Below are 19,761 nucleotides of genomic sequence, written 5' to 3' on the forward strand. Positions count from 1 at the left end.
AAAACAGAATCACTGAGTTGGAAAAAGGATCACCCCCTTATGTCAGTATTTTGTTGGATCACATTTTGCTTTAATTACAACCTTTAGTCTGTTGAGATATGTCTCTACTAACTTTGCACATCTAGACTTTGCAATATTTGCCCACTCTTCTTTGCAGAACTGCTCAAGTTCAGTGAAAATTGATGGTGACCATTTGTGGACTGCAGCCTTGAAGTCATTCCACAGATTTATAACGGGTTTTGCGTCCGGGGTCTGACTACACAATGCAAGGACATTCACCTTTTTCTCCTTCAACCATTGTGTGGTAATTTTTGCTGTGTGCTTTGGGTCATTGTCATGTTGAAAGGTAAACCATCTTCCCATTGACAACTTTCTGGCTTAGATTCAATTTTAGTCTCACCTGACCACCTTAACCGTACCTTAAAGATTCACAGGCCACATAGAAAAAAGTTTTATGGTCAGAAGAAACTAAAATTGAATTATTTGGCCTCAACACCAAATTATATGTCTGGTGGAAATCCAATACAGCTCACCATCCAAAAAACACCATTCCTACAGTAAAGCATGGAGGTGGTAATATCCTGCTATGGGGGTGTTTCTCTGCAGCAGGAACTGGAGCTTTTGTCAAGATAGAAGGAAAAAAGGATGGGGCAAAAAACCATCAAATTCTTGGAAAAAATCTGCTGCCCTCTGCCAGAAAGTTGTCAATGGGAAGAAGAAAATTACATGACCGGAACATGACAGTGACTCAAAGCACACAGCAACAATGACCATACAGGGGTTGAAGGAGAAAAAGGTGAATGTCCTTGCATCCTGGGATTTAAGTCAGAGTCCAGACTTAAATCCCAGTGAAAATCTGAGGAATGAATTAAAGTCTGCAGTCCACAAACGGTCATCATCAATTTAACTGAAAGTCTAGATGTGCAAAGTTAGTAGAGACATATCCCAACAGACTAAAGGCTGTAATTAAAGCAAAATGTGGTTCAACAAATTACTAGTATAAGGGGGGTGATACTTTTTAAACTCAGTGATTTTGTTTTCTGACATGTTGCACTAGTACATACAGCTGGATAAAACCAAAACTGTGTCCGTCTTCCTTTCAGGCTGCAAAGCAACACAATATAATTATTTTAAAAGGGGGAGGGGTGATTCATTTCTATACCCACTATATATATGTATATATATATATATATATATATATATATATATATATATATATATATATATATAAAACAATCATGTTTACATTATATTTTCTTTAGTATTTTTTAAAAGGAGTATTGAAAACACTTCTAGCTGTGATGAATTCAAACCATGATAAAAGCAGGGGACATCGAGTTACGTGGTTTATTGGTATTGATGAGCATCAAAGCCCATCTTTCTGAAGGTAACATCAAAATGCAAGACCTGTGTGTGTGTGTCTCAGGCTTCTTGATATTAAATATATGTTTTTTGCATTTTGTTGTTATGTTGCATTACTATACACATGAATATTACAATGAGCATTGGCTTGAACTGAGCTGCTATAAGAAATCACATGCAGAAAAGGAATTCTGCCATAGCGAATATTTCTATACCTTTAGATACAGGATACCACAATCACTTAGGAAATTTTAACCTTTTAATATTTACTTAGTTTTTTAAGGATTACATGAAATACAAAGACTATAAGGTTAAGGTTTATGAGGTTCATTATAAATTACATCAAAAATATATTAAAATATTATGGTATTTTAGCAAGTCATACATTGTTATTAAAATACATATGTTTTGCTGCTAGAAAATGAATATATTTTTGCTTTTGCTACTAAATATATTGAAATAAATTGAAGGAGCATTAGGAGAAGGTGGTGAGGAGTATCTGTTTCAGCTTTGAGCTCACGAGCTTTGGTACATTTTGATTTCAGCAACAACTTTAAAGCTTACATTATGTGTTCAAACACTAGCCTGTTAACTTCTCACATCGTTTGTCAACCTGTAACAGTACTGTAGAAATCAACAAAGAGGCTTGTTGAAGAATTTATTTGATGTGTGTGTCATTTTCTTGATAATTGTGTCTCAAGACATTTTGCCTCTGAACAAAGCAGAACTCCAGCCAAAAAAAAAAATGAATAGCCCAAGAAAAAATAAAATAGCAAAAAAAAAAAACTGATTTTGCGGCAATATTTACCTTGAATCTAGAGATTTCCTCTGCCATTTTATTTTCTTCCACTAGATATCTTTGGTTTTATAGCCAGCATCATTTTTATCTGAGCCCAGGTCATCCTGGATCCACCACTGTTAATGGACAGTGAAAAGAAAAGCAGCATCATGATAAGCTAAGTTCTTTCACTCTTGTTTTCTGTTACTATTAGCATACTTCTTGTCAGCACATGAACTGGTTGGCTCTTTGTGCTGCTTCCTTTGCTCACACTCCAGTTCTGCTGTACAAGGACTGTGAGAAGTGTATACCAAGTCAAATTCACGTACACTGTTGGCAATAAAAAAAATACATTTACTAATGTATTAATGAATACAGAGCTGCATTAGTTTGTGTCTTTTTTGTCTATGTTCAACTTTAAAGTTTCTCCTCTCTTAAGAAGAGATATTGCAATTGTATTGCACTATGCAAATCTTCTGTACATTCCCATAGAGAATACTACTGCTAAAATGCATTAATTGAAAACTTTGGAGATTTGTAATTGTTTATAACTATGTATCATTCTATGCTGTTTACCTTCTATTAGGGGAAGGAGGGGTGATTCCTATTGATCTGATCTAAGACCACTCCTCATTTCCTTCTATTTCTTCCTACAATCTTGCTAGAGACGTCTGCAGAGATAAAAAAAAACATAGGAAGCTGATTGCAGAGTCAGCAAAGTCGGAAGAGTGTATTTACCTGAAAGGAACATTTGTATTGATCAGACCACTGTTGACCTTGCTTTGTAAATGCTAGTATTTTTAGAAGACGTGGCCAAAATTAGCAGCCTATATCAGTTCAGTTTTACTGAAATTATAAGCCGTAATTGTAAAAAAAAAAAAAAAAAACTGATAATGTGATGATCATTGTAAATATCTGTATATCTATTGTCATTAAATACTGTGAAAACCTATTTGAATAAATACTCTTAAAACAGAACATAAATTTCCCTTAAAAGGGCCTGCGCCAAATTCAAGAAAGACTTGCAACAATTTCGGAAACTTCTCATCAAGCAGTATGTAAAAACTTTTTTCATTTATTAAAATGACATCAGGGAATTTTCTTTAGGGAAGTCACATGACTAGTGACGCAACACGTCAGAAGGAGCCAGGGATGTCATTTCTGGTGTCTCTGAGACACCGGAAATAGCTGTGAGAGATTAGTAAGCTGCATTGACTGCAGATTTGTTTTGGATTTTTATATGCTAATAAACAAGATGTTATACATGTGAGTGTAATCATGATGGAATTCTAATACATTAGGAAAAGTTTTTACATAGTGCACAATGAGAGTTTCTATTTTATTTGAGCACTATTGTGGAAGGAGCCATACCCCCTTTGCATTAGGGAAGCGAATATGCAGGGAAAAACTAGAGGGCTGTCAATACGACTTACTCTATTGAATCACTATACTGTGATTGTTTGATCTTTTGAAGGTGAGCACGCACTGCACCTAAACGTAAGTTTGGGAGCAAGTATTGACTTTTGAGTGGAGCACATCATTATGGAGGATTACAAGCAACTGGGAATAAGGATTGTTTTTGTTTTTTTTTTTGCCAATTTTTGCTTGATTGAAGCACTTTATCACGATGGACTAATTGACAATTGATATATTCTTATTTTTAATTTTTAAGGAAAACATTTTTCACTATTGCATAGGAATATTGATTTATGTTGTTGATGTTTATACACAACACCTATGTATCCAAATTTTTATCTATTTTACTTTATTCTAAGTTATTTGAGTGCTTGTTTTAGTGGTAGCAGCAGTTCACTATTATTATTATTAATATAGCACGGTTGTTTACTCCTTTAGCAGCGCATGAGTTATTTATAACGAATAGATACTTTAAGAATCTATTGCAGGCTGCTAGTGTCGTAGCAACCAATTACTCATCCCTGACCCCATTCAACTGCTTGCTGGGAGATTCCCTGAAAGGAAACTTAGTGTTTTCCAGAAGATGGCAGATACAAGAACGAGGCTGAGTGGGAAGAAGCCACAATGAGCACAAGCAATGCCATAGCATTTTGGGGAGACAGATAAAGATAGGGCTGACATGGAGAAGGGGTGCTGAATTTCCTTCTTGTGCTTTACATTTATTTTACTTTCAGCTGTAAGCAGGGGAGTCTCTTGGCAGCAGCTCAATGGAGCTGGAGCCGAGTCTATGGCTGCACAACCAACAGCATCTTAGCAATCAATGGCTGCACAATGGCTGTAAAACCCACAGCATCTTAGCAATCAATGCTTCTCCATGGTGGTGGTGGTGTGTGTGTGTGTGTGTGTGTGTGTGTGTGTGGGGGGGGGGGGGGGGGTGTAGGGGATTTGGGCTGAGTATGGATTGGATTGGATTGGATTGATTATTCAGTGGATATTTGGCCCCTCATCTTGCCCTAATGCAACAAAATCATGTACTTGTTCCTGACAAAATATATGAATTTGTCACAGTCTGACACCATCATTTGTCATGTGGAGGAATGACAGACCCCTGAAGAGCTTTACGACCCTCTTTATGAATTGCAGGGTATGTGGTTGTGTGGCTTTTACAATGTACAGCATTGCAGCATGACTTCAGATTCTCGGTGACCACTTAGCTTTGTCTTTCCTGGATGCACAGCTCAGGGGTCAAAAGACTGTCAACAACCCCCTTTTGGTCTTTTCCCAATCCCACTCTTTGTGCTGTCTTCTCATTTAGTTGACAGCTGCATTTATTGAAACAAGTGACAATCGGCTGATAAAAGAACAGAAGAGAGGAACGTTTGGATGTGCATAGAACCACCCCATTACATGCAAATTTTGTTGGCGAAGAATACCAGCAGTTCCTAAGGAGCACTTTTGAGCTAGGAAACCATCACTTTCCTCAGTCGGCAGTGCCGCTTTAATTAATTCCAACTAAAACTAAGCAAAGGTAATGAAACAGACTCTAAAAGATGGCATAGCAAAAAAAAAAAAAAAGAATACAGCAAAAACTAGCACAGATTTGCAAGTCTGTATGTATTAACAGTTTTTACTTACAATTTACTTACAATTTCAAAATGTTTACACATGAAAATTGTGTTAAATATATGGATAAATGTGTATATTATTTTAAAAAGTCACAATGGTTCATATAGGTGGGTAAACAGACCTATACTATATTGTCAAAGGTATTGGGACGCTTGCCTTTATTTGCCTTGCATATAGACTTTAATGCCATCCCAGTCTTAGTCTGTAGGGTTCAATATTAAGTGGGCCCGCCCTTGGCAGCTATAACAGCTTCAACTCTTCTGGGAAGGCTGCCCACAAGGTTTAGGAGTGTGTCTATGGTAATGTTTGACCATTCTTCCAGAAGCGCATTTGTGAGGTCAGGCACTGATGTTGGCCTGGCTCCCAGTCTCCGCTCTAATTAATCCCAAAGGTGTTCTATCAGGTTGAGGTGCAGGCCAGTTAAGTTCCTCCACCCCAAACTCGCTCATGCATGTCTTTATGAACCTTTCTTTTTGCACTGGTGTGCAGTCATGTTGGAACAGTAAGGGACCATCCCCAAACTGTTCCCACAAAGTTGGCAGCATGAAATTGTCCAAAATGTCTTGGTATGCTGACACCTTAATAGTTTTCTTCACTGGAAGTAAGGGTCCAAGCCCAACTCGTGAAAAACAATCCCGCACCATAATCCCCCCTCCACCAAATTATTTGGACCAGTGCACAAATCAAGGCCCATAAAAACATGGATGAGCGAGTTTGGGGAGGAGGAACTTGACTGGCCTGCACAGAGTCCTGACGTCAACCCAATAGAAGACCTTCGGGATGAATTAGAGTGAAGACTTTGAACCAGGCCTTCTTGTCCAACATCAGTGCCTGACCTCACAAATGCATTTTTGGAAGAATGGTCAAACATTCCCATAGACACACGCCTAAACCTTGTAGACAGCCTTCCCAGAAGAGTTGAAGCTGTTATAGCTGCTAAGGGTGGGCCAACTCAATACTGAACCCTACGGACTAAGACTGGGATGCCATTAAAATTAATGTGCGTGTAAAGGCAGGCATCCCAACTTTTGACAATATAGGGTATTGTTGAAAATGAATCCATTTGTGTATACAGGATATCTGAATATGACAAGATTGTCCTACATTGTCTGTAAAACAAACAACTTAGTATACACAGAAAGATGACTTATGGCATTAACTCTGGTTGGAGAAAAGTGTATTACTGTTGCCCATTCACTGATTGGCTATTATCTCTCACACAGTCATACATAAAATCTATTAGAACACTGATTCAGCTGGCTTTTAATTAATGTCCAAAGCTATGTAACTTGTGATGTCAGCAAGCCAGAAAAAGGCTTAGTATCATAGTCTGTTTCTGTGCCAGACAGACCCATGCAGACTTTTTCTGTGTTCGAATTTCCCCAGCACTTTGTTGTGTGACAATAGATGAAGGATTAGCAGATCATGGTATGAGAAGTTCTAGGACACTGTTTGATGATCAACGGTGGTGAGACCATGTGAGTATATACACAATCACCCCCATTGTTTCTTTACATGTGACTGCATTGATTTTAGTGCTTTTGTAAAGTATTGCATACCACAAATAACACAACTAACGTCCTACATATTTCAACAAAGCAAACAGGCTGCCGATGAAAAATAAGAAAGCTGAGGATCAATGGTGCATGAAAATAAAAGCTTTAAAAAGAGAGGAAAAAAGATCCATATAATATAGAAGTTAAAAAGGTGCCAAAGCATCACTGAAAAACATTATTATGGGCTTTGACTTAAGAATAATAAAAAAAGATAATAATACAAATGTGCACCAGCAATATGGAAAAAGGTAGAAGGACTGAGGACTGGTCAGTTACCAGCAGACCAACCAACACCCTAAACCAACCTCTAGAGGAGTGTTGTGGGACAGTAGACAGGACTCTTTTACTTTAAAGCTTAGACTTATCTATACAAAAGGATGACACTTCACACAAGCTGTTGGATTAAAAGACCGCGGCCGTTTATTATTTATTTAATAACATTTAAACTCATCAAAGATTTCAACTCATAAATAATAAACCCGACCACTACGATCCAGGTTTATAATAATAAATACTCAATAAAAAATATCCATATCAACTCATCATATAACATAACATATCGTCCCCCTTTGCAAACTGACAAAGGTGACCCAAAATAATAAACTGGCCGCGACAAAACAAAAAGGGGAGGGGGGGAGGGGAACGGCTCGATCCGGGATGCTGAGGTGGTCTGAGGGTCCCGCTACCTGAGAGCCCCCTTAAATAGGGCTGGGATCAGGCTCAGAAGGCGGGAAGCTATCTGGAAAAAACAGGTACCTCATACAATCTCCCTAGCTACCTGTTATCTTAAGTATGATAGGGGCTTATTTCAGCCAACCACCAGCTAAGAATCTTGTTTCCCCCTGGTAACTCAAATCTTCCTAACTAAGCCCGCCAAACTAAATTCCTGTCATGGCTAATTACCTGTCACTGTCCCATATAGAAAAGGGGTTCATAGAAACCCCTTTTCTTTCTATGGGACAGTAGACAGGACTCTTTTACTTTAAAGCTAAGACTTATCTATACAAAAGGATGACACTTCACACAAGCTGTTGGATTAAAAGGCCGCGGCCGTTTATTATTATTTAATAACATTTAAACTCATCAAAGATTTCAACTCATAAATAATAAACCCGACCACTATGATCCAGGTTTATAATAATAAACACTCAATAAAAAATATCCAATAGACAGGCGGCATCAAGCCCGCCTGTCACCACCACACAGCGCGGCCCTCTCGGCACAAGTGCCTAGATCAGCATTTAGAATGTCCAGACCCAAATCAGACAAATGCGTGTCATCCTTTCTATAGAGACCGGGAATCCCGCCCTCCAGCTCTAAATGTCTGAAGGACGCGATTCCCATACCTCCTAGCAACTTTTCCAGAGCTCTATTGATACGCTTCCTGACTTTCTCTAAAGGCTTTAGATGTGGATGTTTGAACCATGACAGCCTTGGGATAATCTCAGAGAAAACAAAGGCCGTATGAGGGGAAAAGGATTGCAAAAAAAAAAAATCATCCCTAATCCTAAAAATTAAATCAAGCGTTCTTACGTTGCCCACATAATTTCCCCCCAGATGAACGATAAGAACATCTGGAGGGGAAAGGAGCTGCATTAGCCTACAGACCTCAAATATAAACTCGGACCATTTCATGCCCCTCTTGCTGAACCATTGAACCTTAAATTGACGTGGATCCAAGCCGATATTTTCTGTGTAACTTCTCCTTTTAGCTCTCGCCCGGGCCCAGTGGATGAAAGAGTGGCCCACGATCCACACTGAGACCCTGCGTCCTAGAAGTATTAAAACATAGAATTAGGGCGGATATATGACAGGTAGGTATTAGATCGCCATCTACCAATACTTTTCAGCAATTCAGCATTAACCCCCAATCTTGCAGCTTCTGTCGCTGCCCCAATCCTAAAAGAGTGAGAGGACAACTTCAGATGATCAAGCTTCAAAAAACTTAAACATTTGTTCAACACAGCAGTGAACTGGAACTTTGTCAAAGGTTTTCCTGATTGATGAACAAAAAAGGGGCCAGGACTGTGACACCGTACCGACAAAAAACGTTTCATCAGGAAAATTGGACATATGCATTAATCTTTATAAACATTTAGGTGAATCCATTTACCCACTCCCAGCTGGTCGGTCTTTGAAAAGCGTAACAAAATGCTCACTGAATTGTCATAAAACAAAACATCAGACATTAGCAGACCGGTTTTACCATACTTCACATCCGTGGTCAACTCAGAAACCCTTAGAGCAGCAAAATACATAATGGAGAAAGCAGCTTGAAAAAGAGCAGACTCATAAGATGAAAAACATACCTTTGTAGCAGCTTCGCACAGTCGCTCTAAAATTTCTGGTGTAATAGGTTGCCTGGAATCTCTCTGCCAGGTACTCTTACGACGGTAACCTTTCATAGCCTGCCTTATTGAAAAAAAGGACGAACATGGGGGACAATTACGCAGCTTAACAAAGAAAGATATCCCAGCCAGAATTTTATTAACGTGGGACCATGAGTAGCGTTGTTCGAAAAGTTTATTTAGAAAAATCAATAATAAGTGCTCAGAAAAAGCATCAGGACTTTCCCCTATTTCACTTAAATGAGATAACCACATAGACCATGCTGACTGATATCCAGCCATGGTTGCCGGGGCCAATGAATTTGGCGGGCCGGGTATTGATGACTCGTCTGATCTGCGGTCGGTAGCAGCTGGAAAAAACGATCCATCTGTCGGCGAGACAATGAATCCGCCAATGTGTTATCTTTGCCCACAATAAAAGTAGCTTTAATCCAAATGTTCAAAAACAAGCACTTAGAAACAATATATCTCAACAACCTCAGCACTGGCAGGGATTTGGAGGACAGACAATTTATAGCGGATAACACACCTTTATTATCGGTCCTTACCATCAAGCGCTTGTTCTGGAAATGATGACCCCATATTTCTAAAGCTACTATGATGGGAAAAAGTTCTAAAAGCACGCTATTCCGGGTATATCCTAAAGAAATCCACCTATGGCACCATGAGTCAGCACACCAGTGAATGCGCCAAATGGCGGCAAAACCTACTGAGCCTGCTGAGTCTGTGGACAACAAAAATTCTTTATCCAGAATAAAGTCCTCTTGCCAGATAGACTTTCCATTAAAATGTACCAGGAATTGAATCCACACTAGCATATCTTCCTTAGTGTCAGCTGACAATCTGACATGAGCCGTGGGGGATTTAAGACCAGCAATTGCGGAGTAAAGTTTCCTAGCAAATAACTTGCCAAGGGGGATAACCCGAGACGCAAAAGCGAGCAGGCCCAAAAGAGACTGAACCTCCTTTAAGCAAACTTTCTTTTTGCGAATCATCATTAAAAGGCAATGCTCCAGTTTAACCACCTTATCCACAGGTAACCTGAATACCATTAAGCTGGAATCAATAGTAATGCCCAGAAATTGAACGCACGTTGACGGCCATTCAGTTTTCTCGTGGGACAGGGGAATGCCAAATTGCTTGCACATATCTAAGAAAAAATATAATAAATGCAAGCAATCTGAAGATCCTGCAGAGCCTAGAAATAAAAAATCATCTAAAAAATGGACTATGTTATTAGAATTAGATACTGAAGAGACTACCCCCTCTAAGAAGGATGAAAAACATTCAAAATAAAAGCAGGACAGGGAGCAGCCCATGGGGAGACACCTGTCAAAAAAGAAATGGCCTAAAAAATAAAAACCTAACGAATTGAATGCCTCAGGATGTACTGGCAGCAGGCGGAAAGCGGACTTGATGTCTGTCTTTGCCATGAGCGCACCTTTGCCTAAACGTCTCAGTATAGCTAGGGCATCATCAAAAGTGGAGTATTGTACAGAAGCCAGGTCCTCGCTTATCTCATCATTTAAGGACCCGCCTAAGGGGAACGATAAATGATGAATAAGCCTATAAGTGTTCGGCTCCTTCTTCTGCACAATGCCCAGAGGAGAAATTCTGAAATTGTCAAATGGAGGATAAACAAAAGGGCCAGCAAACCGTCCGGCTTCTAATTCTTTATTGATTTTTTCTACAACAACATCCTCTAAATAATGAACAAACTTCAAATTTGGTACCAAGGAACAGCCCTGTCCTGAAAACCTGGGCAAAATAAAACCATCACTAAAGCCCTCAGTTATTAAGGTGGCCCTCACCCTGTCGGGGTACCGCCGCAGCCAAGGGAGCATTGCGGGCAGGTTCACCGGCGTTGAGGCTTTTTGGAAAATTTCCGGGGTTCTGTGCGCATTGCATTTTCTTAAAACATTTGTGGACGGGATGGGATCCTGCACAGAAGGCACATTCATGCCTATATTTGCAGGTCCCAGGCCATCGACACTGCGTTTCATTATAATTAAAGCACACTCCCTTGCGAAAAGTGGAAGTGGCTGGTTGAGGCTGCTGGCCAGGAAAGGACTGACGGTTAAGAATAGGCCTTTGTGGGAGAAACAAGTCCAGCCAAAGGCTTACATCCTTAACCCCCCATTTCAAGTTCGGCCGAACAGCCAACTTCTGGTGAAAAGCCACATCGTAGTTGTACCATGCTGTGCCACCAAAGTTCTTATACGCCTCTAAAACAATGTCCAGGTGCTGAAAGAGGCCAGTACTTTTAGCCGGGAATCTTTCGCACACGACAGCAGCGTATATAAAAAATGATTGCAACCGATTGTTAAAATTTTTTGTAACTGGGCGTTTTCTCTCCTCATCCTCTTTTTTGTCACCTTTTGACACAAAATCCCTGGCCGAGGGCAGGAGAGATAGCATGTCCACAAAACTTCCATTCCAAATTTTTTCTTTTACCGAATCAGACAAGTGAAATCCCAAAGGGGACAATTCACAAGTCAAAGCTTCTTTCAGGCAAACCTCGGGCAAATTCTGAGCTTTAGCTAACAAAAAAGAAGAGGACTCAGCGGGTAAGGCAATAGAATTTTGAGAAACATTCAAGTCCTGTAAAACACTTGCATCAGATAAAGTATTGGAATTATTACTGCCAATTGGAGCGCAATTAGCGGGCTGGCCGCTCGATGGCGCCCAAACATCTGCAATAGAAGAATTCACAGGCTGTACTATAGACGGAACAGCACCAGGAGAACTGATTAAACTTTGAAAATCTGACAAAAATTTCTGCAGAATTTGGGCAACATCCCCCGAGGAGGACAGAGCAGGAGACCCACTGCTCCTGTCTATCTCGGGTGTCACTAAAGGCTCTCTCCTGTTAGCACCTGTAAGGGCAGAAAAAGACCTGTCTCTGACAACAGCGCTCACAGGGTTAAATGTCTCACCTGTAGCGTGACCAGCTCCACTCCCGGACGGACGCTCCTGTGTCTGCGGCTGCCGAGGAGAAGCTGCCCTGGGACGGGCCAGCCTACCGGTGACGGGGGCGACGTCCTGACTGGCTTCTCTTGCTCGTGAAGAGGACCTCCTCGGACCTCTCGGTGCGGTCAGGTCCACAGTGGGCGGCGAGAATCTCCGGCGGGGCAATCTTCTCCTCTTCGTTGTACCGGCGTCTTCAGCGGGCGGTCCCGAGGCGCTGCGCCTGCGCACCTCTGTCATCACCCGATCTTCTTCATCCAGTTCCGGGGTAGATGACGATCTTCCTCTGGCCTGGGGGCACCGATTGCGAACTTCCTCTCGCCGGGGTCACCACTTGCGCACTTCCTCTCGCCGGGGTCGCGGCTTCCGCTCTCCAACTCGGGCCGGCGACGGTCTCCAACTCCACCGGCGGCGCAGGTAACGGATTCAAAGGCTCCGATGGACATGAGCTAAGGATAGCTAGACACCACTTAACCCATTCTTCCCCTCCTTCTTCACCAGCTCGCTCTATTAGTCGGCGAAGGAGGCTCATCTTGATGGACGATCTGGAAGGCACAGGAACCGCTCGACCTGGGATGCTGAGGTGGTCTGAGGGTCCCGCTACCTGAGAGCCCCCTTAAATAGGGCTGGGATCAGGCTCAGAAGGCGGGAAGCTATCTGGAATGGAAAAAACAGGTACCTCATACAATCTCCCTAGCTACCTGTTATCTTAACTATGATAGGGGCTTATTTCAGCCAACCACCAGCTAAGAATCTTGTTTCCCCCTGGTAACTCAAATCTTCCTAACTAAGCCCGCCAAACTAAATTCCTGTCATGGCTAACTACCTGTCACTGTCCCATATAGAAAAGGGGTTCATAGAAACCCCTTTTTTTTGTATTCTTCAGTAGGTTTTGCTGATGACAACCAACAGCTACATATAAACCAAAAGGCAGAATCATTTATTTATTTTGGCAGATTCATAGTCAGGGTCAGGCTACTCTAGCTAGGAGTAGATAATGCCAGAGGGTATAAAAGGAAGTGAGGTTGGGAGTACAACCAAACTTCATTGCATTGAACAAACAAAAACAAGATTCTTATCCAGAGATAGAGGCAAACATGTAGTAAGGAATACCTTCAAGAACAGGACAAAAGCCAATAAACTCCACAATGAGCAACTTTACACTGGAAAAAGTTGCTCTTAAAAAGAAATCTAGTCAAATTAGGATACTACTAATGCCTGCTTACTTATGAGCAAGCTTGACTAATCTCCTTCTGGCATTAAGTATATGGCAGAATACAAAGGAGGCACCAGGACAAGTGCCTGGACATAGAATAGGAGAAGTGCAATTAAGTGAGCTAAGAACCAAGGCAATGGAAGAAAAGTTTAAATAATTATATAGTCCTGCAAGCAACCAAGATGTGTAAAAATGCTGCAGATACCCTACTATCTCATAAGTGTAAGCAAATTTTCCCAAATAATGCTGCACAATAAATAAATAAATACAGGCTTTGTTTTAAATGTGCAATAAAGTGCTTAAAATATACGTGAACCTCCAACGTATGAATATGTGCTAGATAAAAAAAATATAGGATCATACATCCATATTGCATATAAAAAGCTTAAATAACTATATTGTGCAGTGGAAAAAGTCCATATAATATAGTGTAGAAAAAAAGCCTATATAAATATAAAGTGCTGTCACAAACAATCCTTTCTCAAAAAAGTGCCAGCAGTGCTGTAAACATGCAAGTATCAAGCTCAAAAAGAGATTGGATACAGTGGGGACACTCCCTCAGATCAGATGAATCACACATGGACACATGCAAAAGGCCTAACTACTGATCAGGCTCCCCTGATAAGCAGACGGAGCAGACTATGGTTTACCTGCTGCTCCCCTGTTAAGCAGGCAAAGCAAACTTATCCTCCCTAACTAGCACCTATCTAGGAGGGTACTACAGTAATATAGTGAATACTGAATGCCCTATCAGCCTAGACAGTTATGTTACACTCTGTGGCAGAAATGTGTTCTACACAGTCCCTTTACCTAGTATACCCAAGGCCAGATACCAGTGGCGGCTGGTGCTCCATAGGCCGGGGTGAGGGATCGCTATACTGTTGGTGCTGTGAGAGCACCAATCTATCTATAGCAATCCAGCATCAAAAACTGTATCATGGTGAATGTAGAATCACATGTTAGCCTCTAGCCACCTGCATCCACCTGCTGCCTGTCATTGTGTGCAGTGCTCTATCCGTGCCCCTCCCCTACGCGTGACGACACAGGGACCTCGTGTCTTCCTCAGGGGGATATTCCTTAAAATAAGATAAGATAAAAAAATAAATATAACAACAACAAATAACAGGGTGAACATGGGCAGAAAAGGTCCCTGCAGCCAGTGTCCATGACAATGAGTAATAAGGGATACTAATGTACCCTGTTCTTATTTCCCAAGGAAGAGGTCTGGATATCAAGGGCCTCCTTATTATAAAGGGTGATGTCAGATTCTGCTAATTCCCACCACAAACCCCAATATCCCTTTTCAGTGATAGGATGTGGGGATAACACCCTTGTCTCCTCAACATGGAGAGAAGGTGCCTTACAAAGGGACATTGTCCTGTCTTTCCTAGTCCCCTAGGTTGCATACCTGGATCATGGTGTGTTGTGAATTTTAAGGGGAACCCCACACACTTTTTTTTTTTCAATTTTTAATGTGTCCAGTTCTTTACACTTACTTAACAAAAGATCCCCAGGTGGCTTCTGTTTGTAAACAACCAGCTAGGGATCCTGGGAGACGCCATTGATCAAATATGTCCATGACCTTACAAAAAGGTGGCTTCAAAAAGCAGAAGGGGTCATCTGATCCTAACAGAGGCCTGCCCCTTACATTTGTGTTTTTTTCACTTACAACAGTCATAGGATGAGTTTACTGTTCTCTAAAGCTGGCCATAGATGGATTAAAATTGTGACCCATCTAAGGCCATTCCCATTAATGAGATGTCGATCTACTGATTAACTTCTCACAAATAAGCTTGTTGGAAATTTGTGTTTGATTGGCATTTTAGCCAATCGCCTGCATTGCTGTTCAGTGTAATCTGACAAAATACAATAGCACATTCCTCCATCTACCTCACTTGTGTGGAATTCTTTCAATCAGCTAGTAGTCTGTTCAAAAAAAATTTGAAAAGATTCCCCCATCCACACAAGTGATTCACATCAACGCAAGCGAGGCTCCATGTATGGTCAGCCTAATTATCCTCTTCTTGGAAGGAATGATGAGAATGGAGAGGTACCCAGGCTCATACATTAACAAGCCACCAATTTAAAGCGGTGTATATGATTATCTGCTCACAAGTGTGTGAATAAATAAAGCTGCAAGCAAGATATGAAAAAAAATCCCTTGAATGTGTATAAATAATAAATAAATCCAATCCACTGCCATCCATCCTGATGGTTGCAGATGGGAAGTTTTTAAAGCTATAGAGTATACGCTCATGTCTGGTCTGAATACATGTCTATTTTTATGCTTTTTAAATAAAATAACAGTGAGCACTGAATAGGTTTAAAACGTAAATACACACTGAATTGTCCATCCATCCACCTGAGCTGCTGAGGTTCTCCAAGAGATAGAGTTCTCGATGATTAAGAAGGATAGGAGTACATTTAGTATTGGAGCTACAATTTGGTGAGAGAAGGAGTGATATATATCACAATTTGTATGGGATGACTACATTCACAATTATATAAACTTTTACTTTTTTTTTGTTCATGATTCGTTTAGTTTTTTTTTTTTTTTTTCCGATTATTTGATGATTCCTGAAAACACAACATCAATTCACAGACAATGGTTATTACTCACAGATAAACTATTGGTTATAGCGCAGCATACTTTTTTTGTATACCAATTTAAAGCTGTCAGCTGCTTGGATGGGATTGAGAAAGAAATCCAGATGGCAGCACTCCTAGAATCGTCTAAAAATCATCTTTATTGGCAACAAAATAATCCATGTAATACACAGGACATCACACATAGGTGGGGAGAACAGGAGATGTAACGCATTTCACACTAGATTAGTGCCTCATGATCTGCTTTGGATGGGAAGAACTAGTCTGCTTGTCATTAGTTTGCACCTTTTAGCTGCTGCTGTAGTTGATGGATTGCTGTTGCCTGTGCTACTTTTGCTACCAGTCATGCCATTTGTATTGTAGGCTAAGATGGGCAGGAATATTGACCCTTAGGTTCTCACCAACTGCACTTTGTCTTTGCTTGTGGCCACTTTATATTGATCGACTTCTTTTGAGCTATATAAAAGATTGACTGAATCATTGCAAGAATAATCATTTGATTACTGCAGCCTACAAGAAGCACATAGCATTTTAACTTTCCTTTAAAAAAAAACCTTTAGGGTAAGTAAAAAATAAAAATATATTTATGAAGTGTCAGCCAGGGACCTACAGCCCTGCCAATAAACTGGTGAGGTCAGAGAGACAGGGCTTGGTCTGTGAATAGGGGAGAGCTGTTTGCAAGCTTTCCCTGGAAGTATGCAGTGGCCCTTTACCTGGCCTGCCAGACTGTATACTCAAATAAGGGTCTGGAAGCAATTTTGGGTGGACCTCACACTTTGTCGCTGTTTTTTTTTTTTTTTTGTCACTGTTTTTTGTGTGAGGTTTCCCCTTAAATTCATACCAAACCTAAATAGTCTAGTATGGAATTCAGGGGTGCCCCATTTTGTGTAGGGTTCATCTCCAACATCTACATAAGACCCTCATTTTGAATAAGGGTCTGGTATAAATACATTATTTCCCTGGCTATTTGTTTGCAAACAAAAGTAAAGTGGCCAAAGCTGTATTTTGTTGGCAATTCAAACTGTCATTTTTTCTTTGTAAATGACAGTTTTGCTGCAGTAGGTTGCATACATCATACAGATGTGAAACTTCCCAGGCAGGTTAAGGGCATCCTCTAGGCATGTGTTTTAAAATAACTTTTGCATGTTTATTGTTTCACTTTACGTTCTGTAAAATTGCTGTTTCCCACTAAAAGGAATTAAAACATTTTTTTTTTGTTTAGTTACATGTTTTCCAGGTCAGTGTCCAGTCCCCTGTGTGATTGTTTGCCAATCCCTTACCTATTAACTTAGAAAATTACTATTATAGATTTCCTGACAGACTCCATGGCAGCACACGTATGGGTAGGCTCCGCCTCCTCTCCTACCCTATAGGACCCCACTCCCATAAATTTTTGCTCCAAGCCAGGAGCCGTGTTCCTTTTTTGTCCTCCTTCCGCAAGAGAAGTCTTACCTTATAGGATGCGTTTTCTTACATACCTGGTGGCGTGTGGCTTTCCTGGATGATGCCTTTCTACCTTAGTCCAGCAATCTCAGTACTACTGGGTGGACCCGGGCAATTTGAAATGATGCCGGAAGATGCCATAAATCCTGAATGAGAGGTGGGCTGCATCGCTTGGCCAAACGTCCTTGCTACTAGCGGGAGGCCCTTATGCCCTGACGCACACGCTAGTCTCCGGTTGAGGAGCGTTCCAGGTCCTTCTGTCGGTATTGGTGGTAATGTATTGCTTACTTTTATATTTTACATCGTTTTGCTTCCTGGTTAGTATGGCGACTGGAGCGCTCCTGCGTTCCAGGCCGTCGCTCTCGGCTCCTCCCCCTGCCTCCTGATTCCCAGTTGGGTGTTCATTGTGAGGCTTGGTTCCTAAGTGGTCTGCGCATGTGCGCACGCCACTTCCGGTCCTCCATGACGCGGTGGCGTCGGGGGGGGCGTGGCTTTACGGCTCCCGGGAAATTTAAACAGCTGATGGAGCTGTCATTCTTGGGATGTCTGTGGGCTTTTGCGGCGGCCTCCCCACGCTGTGTCTCTGCCTGTGTTTGGTAAGTCCTGTGCTGGGTCAGTCCTGCTTGAATGGGGGAGGGGAAAGGCGGCTATGGGAAGGTAAGATTGAGTTCTTACATCCTTCCTATTGCAGGTTATCTCGCTGTGATTTGCAATGGATGCCTCACCGCCCCCCGGTGGCCAGTCCCTGCGCAACAGGTGAGCTTTAGCTTTTAACTCTCGCTTGTCTGCCAGCTGGCTTACTGTAGCCTGAGCTTTTCTTTCCTTTGTTTTCAGCCCTTTTAGGTCTGACCAACGTCCTGCATCGGGATCAAAGGATAGATCACCTTCAGGCCATCACCATGCATCATCCAAATCCAGGCACCATAGATCCAGGTCTAGGTCTAGGCGCCATGAAGATTGTCCAAGCCGGTCTTCCCGACATGCTGACCGCCCCGCACACAAATCTTGCTGGGGTTGTAGGGCTGTAGTCCCTGAGGATAGATCCTTGTGTGATGCCTGCTATTCTCGGGCAATCAAGGAAAAACAAGTCCCAGATCCACCAGTGGAAACCCTGGTCAGGCGGATCGTGCAAGAATCCTTAAGGGATTGGGATTCCAACCGGCTGTCTGGTCATACAACTGATACTCCAGTTCTCCCTCAGAGGGAAGACGTAGAGCCAGGCACTTCCCAGCCGAGTCGCTTCTCGGATTCCTCTGAAAGTGAGGATGACCTAGAAGACCAAAGTTCAGGTTTTGATTTTGCCATGATCTCTCCGCTAGTAAGAGCGGTAAAAGAGGCGTTAAAATGGGAAGAGCCAGCAGACTCCCCAGCAAAACAGAAGAAATACTTTAAACATCTCAAGAAAGAACGGGATCATTTCCCTTTTCTGAATGAGCTGGGGGAAATCATTACAGACGAATGGCATGGAGTTGAAAGAAAGAATTCCTTATCGTCCAAATTTTCCAGGTTATATCCTTTTAAGACCGACAAAGTGAAGCATCTTGATTCTGCACCTACAATAGACGCAGCCTTGATGAGGCTAGTCAAACACGTTACCCTACCTTTGGAAGATTCCGTCTCATTTAAAGATGGTCTGGATAGACGAATCGATACGGATCTCAAAAAGATCTATCTGTTAGCTGGTATGACCTGCAAGCCAGCCCTAGCCCTTGCAGCCACATCCAAAGCTATGGAGGCTTGGGTAGATAATGTGGAGACCACACTGAAAGGTGTCTCAGAAGAAGCAGCCAGAAGCTCGGCTGTGTATGAACTAAGGTTAGCAACGGCCTTTTTGGGAGAGGCTTCCATTGATATCATTCGCCTGGTGGCGCGGGTCATGCTCTCTTCTGTCACGGCCAAACGTGCTTTATGGTTACGTCCCTGGCTGGCCGATCCTGCTTCCAAACAAGCCTGGTGCAGGATTCCGTTTGAGGGTGCGTCCCTTTTTGGCAACAAGCTGGACAGTGCCATTACCCGTGCCACTGGTGGTAAATCAGGTTTCCTCCCTCAGGATCGCCGTTTGTTTGACCGCAGAAGATTTCAGCACAAACCAAGTTCGGATCGATCCAGAGAAGCTCGATCTTACAGGCCTGGACGTGAGTTCAGAAAGAATTGGAAAAGATCTCAACCTACAGGTCAGAAGTTCAACAAGGGAACACCTTCTAGTGGTCGGGAGACCACAAAGTCTTTTTGATATCAGGAATGCTCAAGCGTTGCGAGTAGGCGCTCGTCTACGTCAGTTTGCGCACGTTTGGGCAGCCTCGATTACGGACCAGTGGACCGTCAAGACTGTGTCTCATGGTCACGTTTGGTCTTTCGAAGAAACTCCAATTCTGCGGTTCATCCCTACGGCTCTACCTCGCGTGGAAGAAAAGAAGTCAATTCTTCTGTCATACGTAGATT

Source organism: Pelophylax lessonae (genome assembly GCF_965119305.1).
Source record: "Pelophylax lessonae genome assembly, chromosome: 5".
Taxonomy (NCBI): Eukaryota; Metazoa; Chordata; class Amphibia; order Anura; family Ranidae; genus Pelophylax; species Pelophylax lessonae.